The sequence below is a fragment of the Hermetia illucens genome, chromosome 5, assembly GCF_905115235.1.
Source record: "Hermetia illucens chromosome 5, iHerIll2.2.curated.20191125, whole genome shotgun sequence".
In the NCBI taxonomy this organism is placed as follows: domain Eukaryota; kingdom Metazoa; phylum Arthropoda; class Insecta; order Diptera; family Stratiomyidae; genus Hermetia; species Hermetia illucens.
In genome coordinates this window covers 62,558,393-62,576,499 of record NC_051853.1, presented here as the reverse complement: position 1 = coordinate 62,576,499, position 18,107 = coordinate 62,558,393, and the positions used below count along the sequence as shown (strand labels likewise).

At 43.1% G+C, this 18,107-nt stretch overlaps 1 protein-coding gene across 4 annotated transcripts in view; it reads right to left on the bottom strand.

Annotated features, from left to right (window-relative positions):
* Positions 1–5,463, bottom strand: part of LOC119656792 (eye-specific diacylglycerol kinase) — a 533,740-nt gene extending 528,277 nt beyond the window's left edge. For 2 of the 4 annotated variants that reach the window (XR_005250092.1, XR_005250093.1), the window contains exon 1: positions 4,857–5,462. The gene's annotated coding sequence lies outside the window, so the exon portion shown is untranslated. Of the gene's footprint in view, positions 1–4,856 lie in introns of all 4 variants that reach the window. The other 2 variants (XR_005250094.1, XM_038063400.1) reach the window with 2 other exon arrangements.
* Positions 5,464–18,107: the final 12,644 nt, after the last annotated feature.

Genomic DNA, 18,107 nt, shown 5'->3' with positions numbered 1-18,107 from the left:
GCGCAATTACGGAGAATTTTTAGAAGAAAAAAGGAGGACAAGGACTAATTCCCCTCAAAGACCAATTCCTAGAGACAATTAAATACCATAGCTGCCCTACAATTATAGACTTGGCAGCATACCTGTGCATGCGTTCAGCGAGAATCCAAGAAAAGATATTTCGGAGGGCACATTGGGTGGAAAGACAACCGAAATCACCGTGCTCAAGGCAGACGTCGACACCCTAGGAAATGGCACGTTGTCGGGGGAAGATGGTTTCAACATTGAAAAAGAGCTCCAAACACTAATGGAACCTCGCTAGCATTACAATAGCTCAGGTAAACCTCCACCAAGCAGAAGTGCATTTGCAGTAATTACAATGGAAACTTCCAAGGATAACGTAGAAACAGTACTGGCTCAAGTTTCATTGGAACCTGGGGAAGAATTCATGAAGTAGTCGCGGCATTGGGCTGCTTCTCAAAAGGCGATGCCGAGATCCCACCGAAATTAGTCGTTAGACTGGCAAAGTTCTACAAGAAAAAGGCGCTACCTCTTCTTTTTGGCTGCGATGCCATCACTGATCATGAGATCTGGGTTAGCAGCAACACTAATCGAAGAGATGAGTACCTCCTTGGATTTATTCTTAGCAATAAGCTAAAAATATATAATGTGTAAAAAACACCTGGATTCGTAACCAGCCCCGACAAAAGGAACAGAACATAAATTTAAGGAACTCTCTGATCAACAAACTGGTCAGAAATTGGGCAGTTTCGGATGAGACCCCTATGCCGTATTATAGAATAATAAGACCTGATATTGAGGCCAACAACCTGGCTCGCCAACAGCTAAGCTGGAAACACATATGAGATCAGCTTTCCGGCTAAGACAGGCACGCCATCTAAGGATGTAACCTGGTAAAACAGGAACTTAGCCCGAATGAAAATTAACACTCCGAGAACTCTTCAATCGGGCGAAACAAGCGGAGGACTGGCAGAGGTATGAAAATGCATTGACTGCAGGGAAGCAAACCGAAACAGCTTTAGGGAATTCATCAAGGGATCAAACAAACCACAGAAGGAACCAGGCTGTACAAAGTTATAGCCAAATAGAGGACAATATCTTCTGTCAGTCTAAAGAAGGGAGACGGGACATTTGCCGAGAATGAGGAGGACAAATATGAGGATACCCTAGAGAGTTACTAATACCTGGTCCAGAAAGGAGGGGCTGCACAACAATCCAGCCAAAACCACTATAGTACCATTCACTATGAAGCGTAAGCTTGATGACCTGAGAGCCATTAACTTGCAAGGTATGGAGGTCAAACGACAAACCGAGGTCAAACATTTGAGAAATAACCTAAACTCTTGGGGAATTGAACTCAGCACAACCGCCAGGGAGTTACAAAAACTTCTAAGACTGGCTTGCGTGTGTATCAGTGGCTCAATGAGGAAATACCCAAAGGCATCCCTGGAGGTCTTTCTGAAATTAACTTCTCCCCATCTGCACATATAGATAGGGATAACGCGGGTAATCTTCAGAACGACCGGGAGTGTCAGTGACGCGGGGAGCTGCCTAAATCGAAAGAAGATTGATATTCTTTCTAGGCAGTACCGCGAATTACTGATACCAAGGGATAACCTGATAATGAGATTTCATTTCAATGAGAAGTTTGGAATACGTTGGAGTAACGGGAAACATCGGGAGATCGCGATTATGACATACAACTAATACCATTACCTGGTATACTGTTGGTTCTCTCACAGTAGAGCGAGCGAGCGCTGGAGTCGATCGTCCAAGACAAACGTACTTTGAACCAATGGATAAGCACACCAGCATATTCCAGGCGGAAATATACCCCGGATTTAAAGGGGGCAGAACATTGCTATTTTGACAGACAGCGAAGCGGCGATCAAGGTACTTAAGTATAATCAGGTGAACTCCAACCTCGTATGGAAATATCTTGCGAAACTAAACACACTTGGGTCGCACAATAAGTTCTGGATACTTCCAGGCCACATTGGGTTGGAAGGCAATGAGGAAGCGGACGAGCTGGCCAGGAAAGGACCAGCAACACCACTAAACGGAGTAGAGCTTTTCTGTGAAAATAAGTTCATGGCTACGACCGACGTTGAGAAACGAAGAGAAACAGCTGATCGAATCTACTAGATACGCAAGCGCTCGAAAGATTGGATCATAGCAGAAATACGCACTGATCACTGCAATCCAAATTCTCATCACGGAAGCTAGGGATATCTATATAAATGACGAAATTGCCACCCATGTTCTGGGACAATATCCGACAGTTGTGCAAAGTAGGTTGAGGTATCTATGAGAATACTTAACACCAGCTACTAGGTTGAAATACTTGGAAGCAGAGAACATTAAAAAATTCCTGGCAGTTGTAGGCTTTAACGGCATACTACAATTAATAGATATACTATAACTAGTAAACGGACACAATAGTTCTTCCAGAACGCAGTTCAGTCCCTTGACAGTATTATTATTATTAACTGCGCGATGAAAACTTGTTAATTCGGTGGAGTCTAACTGTGAAGCCAATTATTGCAGGCCACAGTGTTAGAGAGCTGCTACTATGTGAGTTTGATCCCAGGCCAGAGAAAAAAGTTTATCGCTGAAATAATTCATTGGCAGGACGTGTCCAACGAGTTACATATCTCCATGTCTCAACGGATTGAGGTCATATTACCTGCAGCGCCATCCGAAGGTAATACCTGAAGAGTACAGTCATGTACTGGATGAAGCCTATTTTGAACATAAAATATAATTTTTTATTTTTTCAACTTGGCCTACGATAGAAGACTGCAAGATTAGGACTCCGCATAAATTCTCAATTTCAATTGCAGATATGATCCAAGCCGAGGGGAAACACATTTCATCTTCAATATAATGCATAAGCATGGCGTTCATTATTAGTTACCTATTTAAGTAAAGTGGAGATCGTCTGGCAATTGGCTATGGGGTGGTAACAGCATTACCAGTAGGTAGCACCTGAAGAGTATACCCATGGTGCCAGGCAAAACCGACAACTAAAATATCTTCTGCTTAATTAAGCCAGGAGTATATATAGCTCTTCTCAAGCATTCCTTGATGATGTTTCCTTGGGTTTTCCGGAAATATAATAACGTCCAAAAGGAGATTAAGGATTCGTTTCATTTTTAGTATAGTCAAGGTGAGTTGCCCTTATTCTTTGTCACATTGTTCGTAAGACAAGTATAGTGAACATTAATGGGAATTAGATTGTTAACTGCAGATGCCAGTACGCTTGATCCATATTTGGGAAGTCCCTAACAAAGGTATTGGTGCAAATGCATGCAACTTGAATCACCGATGTTTCTAGTAAAACTAGCCATGAAAATGGGTTTTCAAAACTAACGACTTCAATTAAGTGAAAACAATGGTTTGGAATGGTCACATCCCTCGAGTAGATGAAGGTCGGGTAGGAAGCCCTATTTCAAAATATATATACATTAAGAAACCCATCAAATTGAACTAATCATAATGAAAGTATCAGTTTCACTAACTCTTTAGTATGCTAAAACCCAACTCACATCAAGTCCACCCATTTTCCATCAAGCTCAAATGACTTTCTACTTCTCCCAGTTCATAAAAATTTCAACACCGCAATAAGATGAATTTAAATTACATGAAAAGGTCAAGTCCTAAATCTAAACGCTGAACTCTAAATTTATTTACAAACCTGAAACGGCTGACCCTTCCGAGTTATAAAGCAATAACTAACCAACAACTCAACCCTGCATAGTTCTCCTGTTACAAAAATATTCCCTTATTCAACTCCAGAAGTTTAACTGAGACACTCAATATTAATAATTCCTGAGGAAGGCAAGGTTTTATGAATAATTTCTTAGCAGGATATGCTTGTACCGCCTGGGACGAAAACGTAGTTTCCGGGTCGGAACAATTGTTTTAAAGGGACATTTCACATGGGACTTCAATTGATTCATTCATGATTTTATCATGTATCCTTTTATACGTGAGTAGCACGGGAATGGGAAAATAAAGTGAATACGTTTTGCAAGGATTTATGGAGAAAATGAGATATTTTTCGAAAGAAGGAAATAGGGCGAAGCTTCATTTTTCTGTAGGAAGGCTCCATATTACTTTGCTTGCTGTAATGAGTTTGGGATTTTGAGGAATTACAAGCTAAGTCCCACTGAATTTTTAAAGGTCTTTTTTCTAGTGAAGAAAGCTCATTCCCATCAAATAGAATGACTTTTACCCGAAAACCTGAAAATTTAAATCCACACACAAACGAACAGCAAAAGGATTAAAAGAAATTTCTCGACGAACATAGAGAAACACAAATCAACTTCAATTTCCCCATTTCGGGGCAATTAGTCTAAAATATGAAACATTAATGCATTCTATGAAAACGAGGATTCCTTCTCTAAATCCTAATGGGCCGAAATACATAAAAACTTTGCATAAACAACCGAAAACTTCGCACAGCAAATCCGCCTCTTTAATGTCTGCCAAAACAAAATTTAATCCCCAGCAACCTCCTGTTGAATGGGAGCCAACAATTCGACTTACACATCTTGACATAGCAACTATCTAACATACCTCCGACATTCTGTGCCACGAATTTGTAACGAAAGCTGTAGCTACTGTTGCTCTAGGAGTTCTGCTTTCGTACTCCATCCCGTAGACTTAACGACCTACATACCTGAATGTAGTATCTACGAGCTGCAGTACGGATACAGTAAATCACAGGACCTCATCGTCCTTACAAACGAGAAGCTCCTGAAATTCTATTTTCTTTATCGAATGACACCAAAGTGCCAGAGTGCACTCTGCTGATGCTAAAATCAATGGAATTACACTTTTTAGATACACACCATCATTGCAAAGATTCAAGACACTTTCTAGACCGTTAAAATACAGTAGTTCAAAATGCACTCAATCGTTTTTAGCACATAAAACACCCAAGACCTTGATAATCCAAGGCTGCAGAGAATATGCACATATTCCTCGCGATTTTCACATCTTGCATCTTTTCACCAACAGTAGATACTTCTCAAGTAACATCACGATTCATGAAAAGCGCGCGAAAAGAGGCATACGACCACGACCACTGGAGCGTTTCAAGAATAATTGTTGCACTTGAATCACACTCGGATGTTTGGAAAACAAGAGGATCATTTTCCGGAACGGTGGTCGGAAAACATCTTGTCGTGAAACGCTTCAGATAAAGATTCCGCATCACGTCCATCAGCCCGCACACGACACATCATACGTCATACAAGCTACTATGCGATGTACCTTCATTGCTGACGGGCTCTGTAAATCTGGGGCTAATTTGAGCGCTTCAGGCCATTAGGAACGTTACACTGTCCCCAACTAGCCGCTTGTAGTCACAAAACCAATCTCTGCACTTGACGATACTCGACAAAATTCATGAACTGCAATCGGAAGAGACGACAAATCTCGACGAGGGAAACAAGCGGACTGAAACTAACCTGGCGAAATATGCCTGAAATAGCAGCTGGTTTGCTCATTGTTCGTCAGAATCGTATCCAGAAAATGATTCTATCTCCAGTTCAGGGGAAAACTGCTCTCATTTCCCAAGGAAAGCTGGAAGAAAACTGTTCTCGAAAAAGCTCCAATTCCATGCTTCCACCGGCATTTCCAACTCGTACGGTTTGGGGTTGAAATCGCTTCTGGGAAGCCGCAATACACCCGAGTCTATGGAGCTCATGCACAATATTATTAGCAATCTATTGCCCAACAAATATCACAAACTCACCAGGGAACAGGAGTAGATGCAGGTAAACGATGGAATGGAATCAGAGGTTAATGGGGTGCGACATGCAACCCATACCACCCCCCTGTTGAGGAGACATTTAGCAGCCTATCCGGAAGGAACTGGGATGAAGCCGAGATAATACATTGCTTTGTATCGTATATGCCATTTACATAGAGTTCGGGAAAATATGTTAAGGGTTTTAATTTAAAAGTGAGGAGGTGGGGTCGGTTTCCGTACCTTTGAAAGGCAGATTAACTACCCGGGCAATAATAGGGAGAAAGCTCTTTAGTAAGCATAATATAGGAGCACCTAACTAGCTGCGTAACTTACAACATGGTGCTACACAAATAAAAGCTGTTGATCCGGAAATACCTGATGACCTCGACTGAGTATTAACCTTTTTGACTATACTCGTAATGGCACCAATCTCTTACTGCCCTTTGGCTGGAGTAAATTTCCACTAGGAACTTTTGTCTTTGTTTTCAGAGCGTATTGTTTCATAGGAGAAGCTTTTCAAAAATTTGGGATGAAAACTTCTTCAGTACTAACTTACCCTTTCACAAAGATATTAATAATTGGAATTTCTAGAAATTAACAAGCAAGGACTTGAGGATGGTAAGGTATAGGGATTCTCTAGATCAAGCCACTTCATTACTCAGACGCGGATAGTGTCATGGGTCGTCAACGATCCTTAACAGGTCGCTTATGATATGGACAGCAGCGTCCCCGAGGTGCCCAAGTAAGTGATGCTCTAGCTGGCATTATATCCACGCCCGAGGTAGTAGCCTCCAGAAAGTTTCTCGGTGAACAGCGAACTGTTCATGACCAATACACGCCGGGACATACGAGGAGTCCCCGGAGCGGTCGACAACTCTTTGCCGACGTCGATGGAGTGATGTGAACCTAGCTATACGGAGATGACAGTAGTGGCGTGTATCAAGAGTATTCTAACTGAGCCGGCATTAGTATGTTGCGTTGTCCCGAGCGAGCGCAGTTGCGGAATCAGTTACGCGGCTTTGTCCTCGAAGGTACACCCATCCCTAACTATTGCAATCCGCTCCATCCGCACATGATGCACTGGTAAAATTTTTATGGAAACAAAAAAGTACAAAACCAACAAGACAAAAATGAAGAAGCACGAAAATGCGATGAGACACCGGAATGCACACAGCCACATAAAAAAACTCGTAGAATGTAGCAACACCCGGGGCAGGAACAGAAACCCCAGTACCATGTATTGTTGCTGTTCCTGAAAGAGACACAAAGGAAGCCACTGAAACTAGGAAGATAGCTCCGAATATAAGCCGAGTAGGGGCACAGTCGACTGCCCTTGCATCTTGGGAAAAAAGGCTAAGTATTTGTCAGCAGTCTTCAGAAAAACATCGACAACGGCGTGAAAAATGGAGGTATGGAATTGGTGGAATTCCTTGTTCGGATTTCCTTCTACAGGCGAACATGGAGAGCAACAGAAGATGCGCGAAAGGCAGAAACAACCGCGGCTCCCGCTGAGACCACCTACTGGGTTCCAAGCGGATCGCAGCTAGCCCGTTACAGAGCGAATTCGCGCAAAAAGGAGAGCTGAAGGTGGACTAGATCACCAACTCTACTTATTAAGCCGATGGAAGGCAAGACCATTGCGGAAGTTTTCCGTGAGATCCATTGTAGAATCAAGCCTAAAGACAGTAGGGCAGAAATATCTTCTATTTGGAAAACGAAGGGTCGTGAAGTCCTCGCCCAATTAGCTCCCAAGAGGCGAAAGATAGGTTCTGTTCGCTCTGTAAAGATAGAAAGCTTTGGTTTCTAACCTAGACCCATAATCTTTCTGGAAATCGGAGATCTTGACTGTCTCACAGACTGGAAAAACGAAGTAGGAGAGGCCAGTAAATGCGAATGCCCAGATTGGTATCACCTCTACGAATTCCCGAAGCCAAGAACTCGCTATGGTGGAAGCTGCCGAGCAATGCGCGCAACTTCTTAACAACGGGAAAATTAGAATTAGCTCGTAGTATGCCGGATACGAATTCGGCCAGTGTCCACCAAGTACGTCAGATGCTCAGATTATGAGCGCAAGTGTGCAACTTCCTGAAGACCCAACAGGACGACAGCATGCCATAGATGCGGCCAGGTAGGTCATAAAGCGGACACCCGCAATAAAAAGCAGAATTGTATTTTATGCAGGTATCGTGGCACGTCTGGTGAGAGTGTTGCACAGACTGCGGGCACGGGGTGGTGTCCAGCCTTTATTGCAGAATTTTAAAGAGCAAAGGCGTGATTAAGATGATCCGCATCCTACAGATCAATATGCACCGGAGTGCAACCGTTTATGAGTTGCTAACCAAGTTCACCCTGGAGATAAAAGCTGATTTAGTGCTCATCAATGAAGAGTGAAGCTTCATGACGCTCCGACTTATCAGGCACCGTTGCCATCTGGGTGTGGGACTTCAACCGCCTTAGGGATCTTGCCCCAAGCCGAATAGATAGCCCTTGCCTAGATTCAATGTTTAGGAATAACATTTGTTAGCATTTATCTAACAGTGACTGAGACGATGCCGGGCTTTCGAGCCAGACTTAATGTTCTCGAGGACGCTGTCTTGGGCACGAAGGAGCGGATTCTGGTTGGGGGAGCATGCCTGACCCAGAGATAGGAAAACGAATTCTTAAAATGTCAGCCATAACACGCCAACATTCCGAAGCCCAGGTTGCGAAGGAAGCATTCCCTACGTAACCTTTGCGTCGGAAACACTAATGTCGTCGATGGATGGATGGTAACGATTTCTGGAAGACTTCCCGGAAAGCGACCATCAATATATCGTGTTCCAAGTGGTTCCAAGGGCCGTCGCAACGTTTAAATGACCAGAAGGAGATATGCAGCACAATAACTCAATACACTTCAAGTAAAGAAAGGTACCTCGATAAACAAAAGCAAAACTGGCAGTTTGACAGTTTGCTAAGACTCGACGTGCCAGAAGAGGCACTGCTTGGCTATGCAAATGATGTTGCGCTGCTGGTTGCCAGACGCACTATTGAACGGACGGAAAAAAGATATATTAATATATAAGATATTAATGCGACTGGTAAGAGCATGGACTGTTCATGGTTTTGGCCTTGCACTGGAAAAAACAATGTAATCATCTTAACCAAAAAGAGAATCCCAACTCTGTGTCCCATATCGATCGGCAAGTCAATAATCGAATCAAAAGCAATGGCTAAATACCTCGGTTGAGATTCGTCGACGACTTCCTCCAGATAAAACATTGTCGGGAATATGTTACGGAATGCTAGATAAATTCATACTAATGGTTGAAAGATTAGCTTCCAAAGCAAGCCACCACAAACCAATAATAATAGCCGACGATTTTAACGCTAGGTCCGAAGATTGGGGTAGTCGCGAAACAAATGCAAGAAGCCGCATATTGTTCGAAGTATATTCCTAGGACCTAAGTAAAATGAATCAAGAAAACTGCAGTAGCGGGGTGGACATCCAAGAAACTCGACAAGCAAATATTCGAGGAAATACCTCTGCAGGAAGCGATGCCGATGAAAAACGCAAAACAAAAAAAGTGACACAGGTTCTTGGAAGGATACAAAAAGCAAATAACGCTTCCACATTGCACTGTACCCAAGAAACGATGAACTTCGCAAAGTTTGTCTTAAAGCCAGTAGACACAGTCAACGTAGCAGAAACCGGCCTGAGTCCGAAAAATTGCACAGCCGATATAAGAAGGCGAGAAAAGAACTGCAAGCAACAATTTCTAGAAGTAAAACTGAACTCTTCAAGAAGTTATGCAAGGAAGCCAACTCCGACCCATAAGGAGGGGCATACAAGGCAGTCATGGCATCAATGAGAATTTAGCAACAATCGCTTCCGGGGTCGCTACTTTGTTGGCAAACAATGTTACCGAATGTAGGAGGCCCTAGGCAAAGCCGTCGGATCCTTATCTCGAGAGTGGTCAGCTCCATCTTGCTTTATGCAGCTCAAGTCTGACCATCGGCATTAAAGCTAGAAGCAAAAATCACAGCCCGATTGAGTGTACTGCGAACGTCGTGCGTTTACCATACAGCATCAGACGAAGCAGCATGTGTGGTAGCAGGCATGGTCCCCATCGACATCTTGGCGAACGAGGGTCAACGCCTCTACGACCCACCATATGCAATCGACAAGTGCAGTACCTATCGTCGCCAATTATCTCAGAGTGAAGCTATTTTGGAGTGGCAAAAAAAGTGGGATGATTCACCTAAAGGACGCTAGACTCACAGGCTTATTCCAGATGTCTCCAAATGGATCATACGAAGGCATCATGAAGTTAGCTAAGACCTAACTCAATTTCTAAGCGAACACGGAGGATACCGTGAACACCTTTATCGCTTTGGGTGTGACGACTCCTTATATTGCCCGACATGCGACATGATTCAGAGCATGTTGTTTTTAACAAACCGAGGTTCCCCGCACACACAGCGGAGACGGAAATTGACGCCGGGGCGCGCTTGTCATCCGGGAATATGGTGAATGAAATGTTAGGCTCTGAAAAAACTTGGAGGGCGGAGGAAAAATTAATGAATATGCTGAGCAAGGAGGAGCTTCGGAGGAAAGTAGCAAATAACGACATGAACCACAGTTCATAACTGATCCTGCCCCACGACGTAATACGAAAATGACATTCACGCGGGAAGGAGAAACAATAAACAAACAAAATCTTAAAATTCGTACTGAAGGTTTGCTAAATTATTATATACTCTCAATCATTATTCACTACCTGTTTCCTTCTTTTCAGGAATTTGTCCAATTGGCTAAATAACTAAACACGTAAATGGTGGCCGATTGGTGAAAGATCCGAAGGAGATGCTCAATAAAATTTAAGTGGGGACTCTTTTATGATTCCAACTTTGGGTGAGTTTACATTAGCTATGTCTTTACTGTTAGTTTAGTCCTCTCCATCTATATGCCTCGAACTATTTGGGATACCTCTTTGATTTTGTTTGAAGATGAAAAAAAACAAAAATAGAAGTATGATTTATGTTCCCACTGCCAATGATGTCAGTGCAGGTAACTTGATCGAAGCCACAAAAGTTAACGCATCCGAAACAGCCAGAACGGGCAGAATCCTGGCTGGTCTAACTTTGGTGAAATTAAAGAATCAAAGTGAAAATTAGTGAACATAAGGTCGTCTAGAAATTGGTTACCATATATCTGGAGCTAATTATCGACAGTAAATTGAGCCTCAAAGCGCATCTAAAATATGCCCTTCAAAAATCGGTCAAATCCCCACCGGTATTCATAAAAATTTGACTGAATGACCATTACCTATAACTCGACAAAAGAAGCCACATCAAATAAAGTGGAATTGTATATCGTCATCGTCATCAACGGCGCAACAACGGGTATCCGGTCTAGGCCTCCCTTAATAAGGAATTCCAGACATCCCGGTTTTGCGCCGAGGTCCACCAATTCGATATCCCTAGAAGCTGTCTGGCGTCCTGACCTATGCCGTCGCTCCATCTCAGGCAGGAACTGCCTCGTCTTCTTTTTCTACCATAGATATTGCCCTTATAGACTTTCCGGGCTAGATCATCCCCATCCATACGGATTAAGTGGCCCGCCCACCGTAACCTATTGAGCCGGATTTTATCTATAAACTGACGGTCATGGTATCGCTCATAGATTTCATCGTTATGTAGGCTACAGAATCGTCCATCCTCATGTAGGGGACCGAAAATTCTTCGGAGGATTCTTCTCTCGAACGCGGCCAGGAGTTCGCAATTCTTCTTGCTGAGAACCCAAGCCCTCGAGGAATACATAAGGACTGGCGAGATTATTGTCTTGTACAGTGAAAGTTTTGACCCTATGGTGAGACGTTTCGAGCGAAACAGTTTTTGTAAGCTGAAGTAGGCTCTGTTGGCTGCCAATAACCGTGCGCGGATTTCATCATCGTAGCTGTTATCGGTTGTGATTTTCGCCCCTAGATAGGAGAAATTATCAACGGTCTCAAAATTGTAGTCTCCTATCTTTATTCTTCCCGTTTGAGCAGTGCGGTTTGATGTTGTTGGTTGGTTGGTTTTCGATGCTGACATTGCCACCATATTGTTTATAGTAACCAACATCCCCATCACTTCACGTACCTAGAAAATTGATCAACAATTCTGGAGAAGTGAATGAACTCTCTAGTAAAGGAGACAGAAATAAGATTCGTGACATAATTGCCATCATAAATAAATGGCGGATACACAAACTCATCTTTAATATCAGGGAATGAATAAAATGAGGTCACGAAGAAACAACGTGTCACCTTACACAGTTCCGCACCGTGTCCTATGCTATAGAGAGTACCCGCCCCACCCCGGATTGAATAATTCTCCAAATTGTTGTAGCTTTGGTAGCACGGAATTGTCATAGTTTCGGTAACATGACAGAAAATACATTGATACAAATTTGAAACCAATAGAAGGAAGCTGAACGAAGTAGTTCGCAGATATGATAAAGAAACATTAGTGGGTACCAAATATTCATGTGAATCAAACCTCAATGAAGCCATTCAACACCAGGATACTACCCCAAACCAACATAAATCAATCAACATTATCGAATCAGACAACAAACGCTATTACTTTCCTAAAAACATAGACGAATGAAAAATTTTAACAAAATTGATATCTACTCACGTCTAAGAATGCGTGACGACAAATCGCTTCATTCATTCGTCTGAAATGGATACCAGACCTAACTACCTGCGTCATAGACAAACTAATTCAAGCACCATGATATTGGAGAGTTATATCTATTCAACCTATTAATGCATCTTCCCTGCTGCTCGGCACCACTAGCTCGCTCCATGCCCCTCGTACAATTTGCATGCATATACCACCTGTCAATATTGTCCTGGTCGAAACAACCGCATACCTTCTAAAATATTTGGTTGTCTGATGCAGGGAGCATATATTCCTTATCCAATTCGTAAACTAGAATTAGATTAATGCAAGCCTTACGCCTTCTATATCTAAACACCCCCTCGCCTAATCTCCATGAATACATACATGTGTCAGGCTTGTGCCTTACTCACTCCCAGGATTCAATTATTTGCAACTCCAACTACCCCTGCAAGCTTCATATAACGTCAATAAAATACGGGTATAGGCCAGCCGAGTTGCCACGGTAGAGGCGTAAGTATGCACTTTGAAAAGCACGTAGTCCAATTTGTACGTAATATGAAACTCAGGCAGGGAGCAGACCCCAGGACGCCACACTCGCTTGCATATCTAAAGAGGTTATTCACATTATGGGAATTCTTGGTAAAGTTTGAGTGGCTAAGGCCTTGTGCCCGGGATATGAGAGGGTACATGTAGGATTCAAGTGGAAATTAGCAAAAATGTTTGTCATCGACTCTGTGGAATTTAGTTATGAAATTATTAAAACTACGGAATTTCATATCATGACAAACTAAAATGGAAACGCTTCTAAATAGCTTCGAGAGAGAATCCAAACTTATCATTCTCAAATTAAATTTTAGTCACTGTGGTGAGCACAAGTAATAGGAGGATTCCAGGTACTCCTCCTGGGACTAACATTCAACAAAAAACCGCATGATAAAATAGTTTTGCAGTTGTTCGTTACATATTGATGTCATACCTCAAATATCTCATATACACTGAACTATTTTTTTAAGTAGATGCTCCTTCTTTTCGGTGGAAAAGCTGGGGGAAACGATGTGCACTTCTCAACCCCCACTTCCCTCCCTTTACAACTAATGCGAAAACAGATTAGATTCAGAGAATCTCTTATACATACATGGGAGTCTACAGTTCCAACCCATCCGGGGAGAAACGGAAGCGATTTCCATCACCAAGCGCCGCGAAAGAAATTACGCCCGCATTGAATTGGGACGCGAAGCTTAGTTATAAGCAACACTCGCAATATGCTTGGGATTCATAAGCTGAACCCAATCTGAGAGAGCCCTAAGGGTGCGTTCCAGTCAGGGTCGTCAAGATCTAACGACGGTAATACTTCACAGGTGATCGGCTAGGTCCTTGCAGTAATACAACTACAAGACGAGGAAATAATGAAGAACGGACTGTACTCGACAAACCCTTTCCATTAAAATGCTGTACAATCTGCAACTCCTCTGGAATAGAGAGGAGGAGCTGGCCCAGTACGATAATACATCTGGAACCGGCACTAGCTCAACCAAAATGGAAGAATTTAGAAAACTGACTACCCCCATCGTACAGCTAATCCTGGAATTCACACTCAAAAACTTTTCCCAATATAGGAATCAGAAACACTAACAATGAGCAGGACCTAAGTTCAACCTGGACTTGAATTAGTCTAAGAAAATTCGAAACGTGTCTGAAGGCTACGGGAACAAAATGAAAAGATGCTGCAAATACCTCAATTTTGGTCACATGGCGAAGAGCTATACCAGCGCTCAGAATGAGCCAAGATGCAGAGAAGAAAATTATCTAGCAAAAAATTGCAACGAGGACCCTACCTGCTTACTTAATCTGGAGAAAAATCAAAGGCTGTTAGCACATAGCTACTGCTGAATTTAAATCACTGTCAAGCTATGTAGGACTTCACCGGCCTTCTTGTTGGATAAACTAACTATGTGACGCATAACAACACCAATTTCCAGCAAAGAATACATACGCAGTGATATCTAGCTTCCCGACCCAATAATTGTAAAAACTAGGCTCTACCTTGAAAACAGCACAACGTCAAGCTGGTCATAGAAATCAGTGGATAAGGATACTTTCTCGGAGGCAGTGTTGAAAAGACGGTGTCACGGACGCTCCGTAACACTACCAGTGAGAAAACCCTTAGTGTGGTTACTCAGCCGCAAAAACTGCCTGACGGACGTCAAAACGTCCAAACGAAGGCTCTCCACCCTCGAAAACCTTATAGGGGCCTTATTGGTGCAACAATCCCCTCTCCCAAATCAAATTGGTGTACCAAACCGTCTATTCAAGATCGTCGAGGAGCAGGTCACCGGGGAGTAGTAGGTTCTTCCCCTACACCAGTAACCAGTGGTCCGATGACATTTGAAACAAAGGAGCTTTCCGAGCTCAGAGAAGGGAGCAGATTCGAACTGTATTCCCAAGTCTGGATTATTACGACTGGAACACCAAAGCACGGAATTCACTCTCGACCCCCTAACGCACTTCTTGAGTCAACACGACAGTACATTCCTTGTATACTAAGTATCCGCTAAAAATTGATAAACTCGATGTGATTCTGTTCAGAATCTGTCTTTCGTAAAAACACGCGTACACCATCCTCTTTTTGAGCGCCGCTCAAATCGCGTCGTTGTAGATGGCGTAAATTTTCTACGAATAACGAATAACGCCTTTCGACCGGCATTCAGGCCCGACTTAATATTTCGGAGGCAACCGATCCATTGAGTTTGTAAGAAATCATAGAATGGATCTCTAAAATAGGTCCACCTTCGCTATCGTAGTCTCCATCGACAGAGCATGTACGCAACGGAAAGGCAGAGATTCATGGGCGTAGGAGTTGTGAAAGTATGAAGAGCCGTGTTAGTAGGCAACCAACACCAAATCCCTAGAAAACTAATAGGAACCTTGTTGATTTCAACAACCGATAACGTCATCCGATCCCACATTTTTAGAAGTCAGGTGCGGAAGTTTCTGTCATACCACATCCTCACCACCATCTCTCCTAGTCATCGACAACGAGAATCAGTGCATTATCGGCTTTCAAACAAGGTTACCCTCATGAGTATATCTTAACTATATCAAATGCTAATATATGTATTGTGTTAAATAACTCTTCGAATACTCGGATATCATTGGCTACTTGAGACACAAGTCGCCCATCAAAACTGCCAGGAAGCGGTGCTAACTTGACTACTCTCAGAACATAGAAAGCACCAGCGAATCTGCGAAACTCATTAAGATTCTGCTCATGAAACATTGGAACCCATTCTTTCTGAAAAGATCAGAAGGTCCGTCGACGGAATCTTCTGGTCAGACCCAGAAGACGATAGTTCATACCCGCTTCGGCCTTCTTCTTTTTATTCAGCCTTTGTCCCGTTCACAAGTGGGATCGACCTTGATTCGAGGATATGCACCTGCAGGCATGTGAGATTATTAAAGCCCAGATGGTATAATTCGAGTCATGCTACAGAAAGAACTGAAAAGGGTTGTGCCGTGGCTTCTACAGACTTACCGGAGCTGCATTTCTTTCGGATATATACCACACTCTGGAAGACGCGCTCGCATGGCTTTCACACCGAAAGCGGGCAAGCGCAGCCATAAGTTTGCGAAGAATGTCTTTCGTGTTGAAGATCCAAATCTCAGCACACCTACTTCAGTCGTTAATCCACACAAACCGTTCTTCATGAGGAAATTAGCATGGTCGAGCGGTCGGTATATTGCAAGCAAAATACCCTAGTTGCCTTCCAGGATATACATTCAACAATGTTAGTACCAACGCCATCAGGGAACCTCTAACTAAAATGGGACTGTATTTTATGCCCTGGCTGGTATCCATATCCATACAAAAAACTAGGATACTTCAGTCTGATCAGGAAGGTAGCTACTTGACCAGAGCTGTGAGAGCTGCTCTGGTTGACAGTGATGGATAACGTATATTGGACAGAACGACTTGATAATATTGGGGTCAAGGATGTTTGCTTCAGTTATAAGTGAAAAGTCAGTCCTACCCAGCAAACACCCGCAAAGTACACCGGCACCTCCTCCCCCAGGACCTCTACATTAAATGAGTCCGGATGTTGAACAAAAAAGCCCTATGACCATAGAACTACTCCTTGCAACAAATAAGTGGAGCTTCACTAGGAATTTTTTGTGGACTTTCCAACGAGAGCAGAGTGGAGCACCCGTAATGAAACAGTATTCTTCAGCGACGGATCAAAGTAGTTCCAGAGCCTCATACCAAATCTATGAGCAAGACGCCTACCATCTGCCGATTATGGCGCCACTAGGTGGCCAACCACCGTAAACTGCAGCAGACTTGGCTAAAGAGGTCTGCATTAATATCAAAAAACAGGTAGCTTTTCTTTCCCACAAAAGTTTTAATTTTCAACCAAATACATAGAGCTTCTAAGTCCCTTCTTCAGTACTTAACTAGCTCAGCGAATTCTTATGACAACTGCTCTGAAAGAAGAGAGCATGCCATTTTCCAGACAAGGTCAACGCTATCCAATCGTATCCGCAACCAACCAAAATGAAGCAGCTCAGAGGATACTTACAGGTCACAGGGTTCATGTCCAAAAGAGCTAGAGTACACACACCACTCAATGAAATTCTCCACGTCAAACGCAATTTACCACTCAAAGGTCACTTACCGCTCAAACGAACCTACCAATCCACGGCAGCTTTTGGAGCTTTCAAAATAGCGCTAGAACTGAAACTGCTGCAACTGTTTGCCCATCCGACGTTTAACCATCGAGGCATATGAAATCTCGTTTGAAGCAGTCCGCCGAAAAGAATCAGGTTTAACTGGGAGCCGATGGGTTTCTTCTCAAAGAAGCTCAGTCCTGTCGAGCGCAAACATGAAGTGTGCAAACCGGAACTAGTGGTTATGCACCTAGCAACAAAACATTTTCATAATTTGGCTGAAGCAAGCCGGTAACCTTCGTCTATCAGGCAGTTCAGCACGTGTTGGGTTGCGACAACATGATCGCGGACGCATTGAGGAATTGGAGTCAGTTATTGATTGTGCGAAGCGTGTAACTTGCCAGCACACAGAGCTTCGACTAAAGCAATTCTACATTGCGGGAAGTAACAGGTATAAAGTGATATGTCTACTGGTACCATCCGACCTTACATCACTCATCCATTCCGGAAAACTGTTTTCAATAGCATACACTAGCTATCTCACCAAGAAAAAAAATGTCAGCCTTAAATTGGTAGCACTGAGGTATATTTGGCCATCTGTGAAAACCGACAGTAAGCATTGGACGCGTTGCTCCAATAATTGTCAGCGATTCACAGTGGCCCATTATATAGCCATTGCAGTTGACACCTTTGCACCACCATCATTCAGATTTGAGCAGGTGCGTGTGACTCTTATTATTAAGCCTCATTTTGATAGGTAATGCTTCTGCTTGACCGTGGTAGACTTTTTCTCACCACTGGAGATCACCTTAGATCAGGGAAAGAAGTGTGAATCGTATTTTTTTCAAAAACTCAGCAATCTAGCCGGTGCAACTCACACCAGAATTACAACATACCACTATGCACCTAGTGACATGATCCAGCGTTTTCATTATAAATTGAAAGCGGCAATACGCTATGTTAATACCCGTGGGACGAAAGCATCACCTGTCGTGCCACTAGAAATTTAAAGAACTGGGAAGAAAAGCCAAAGCAA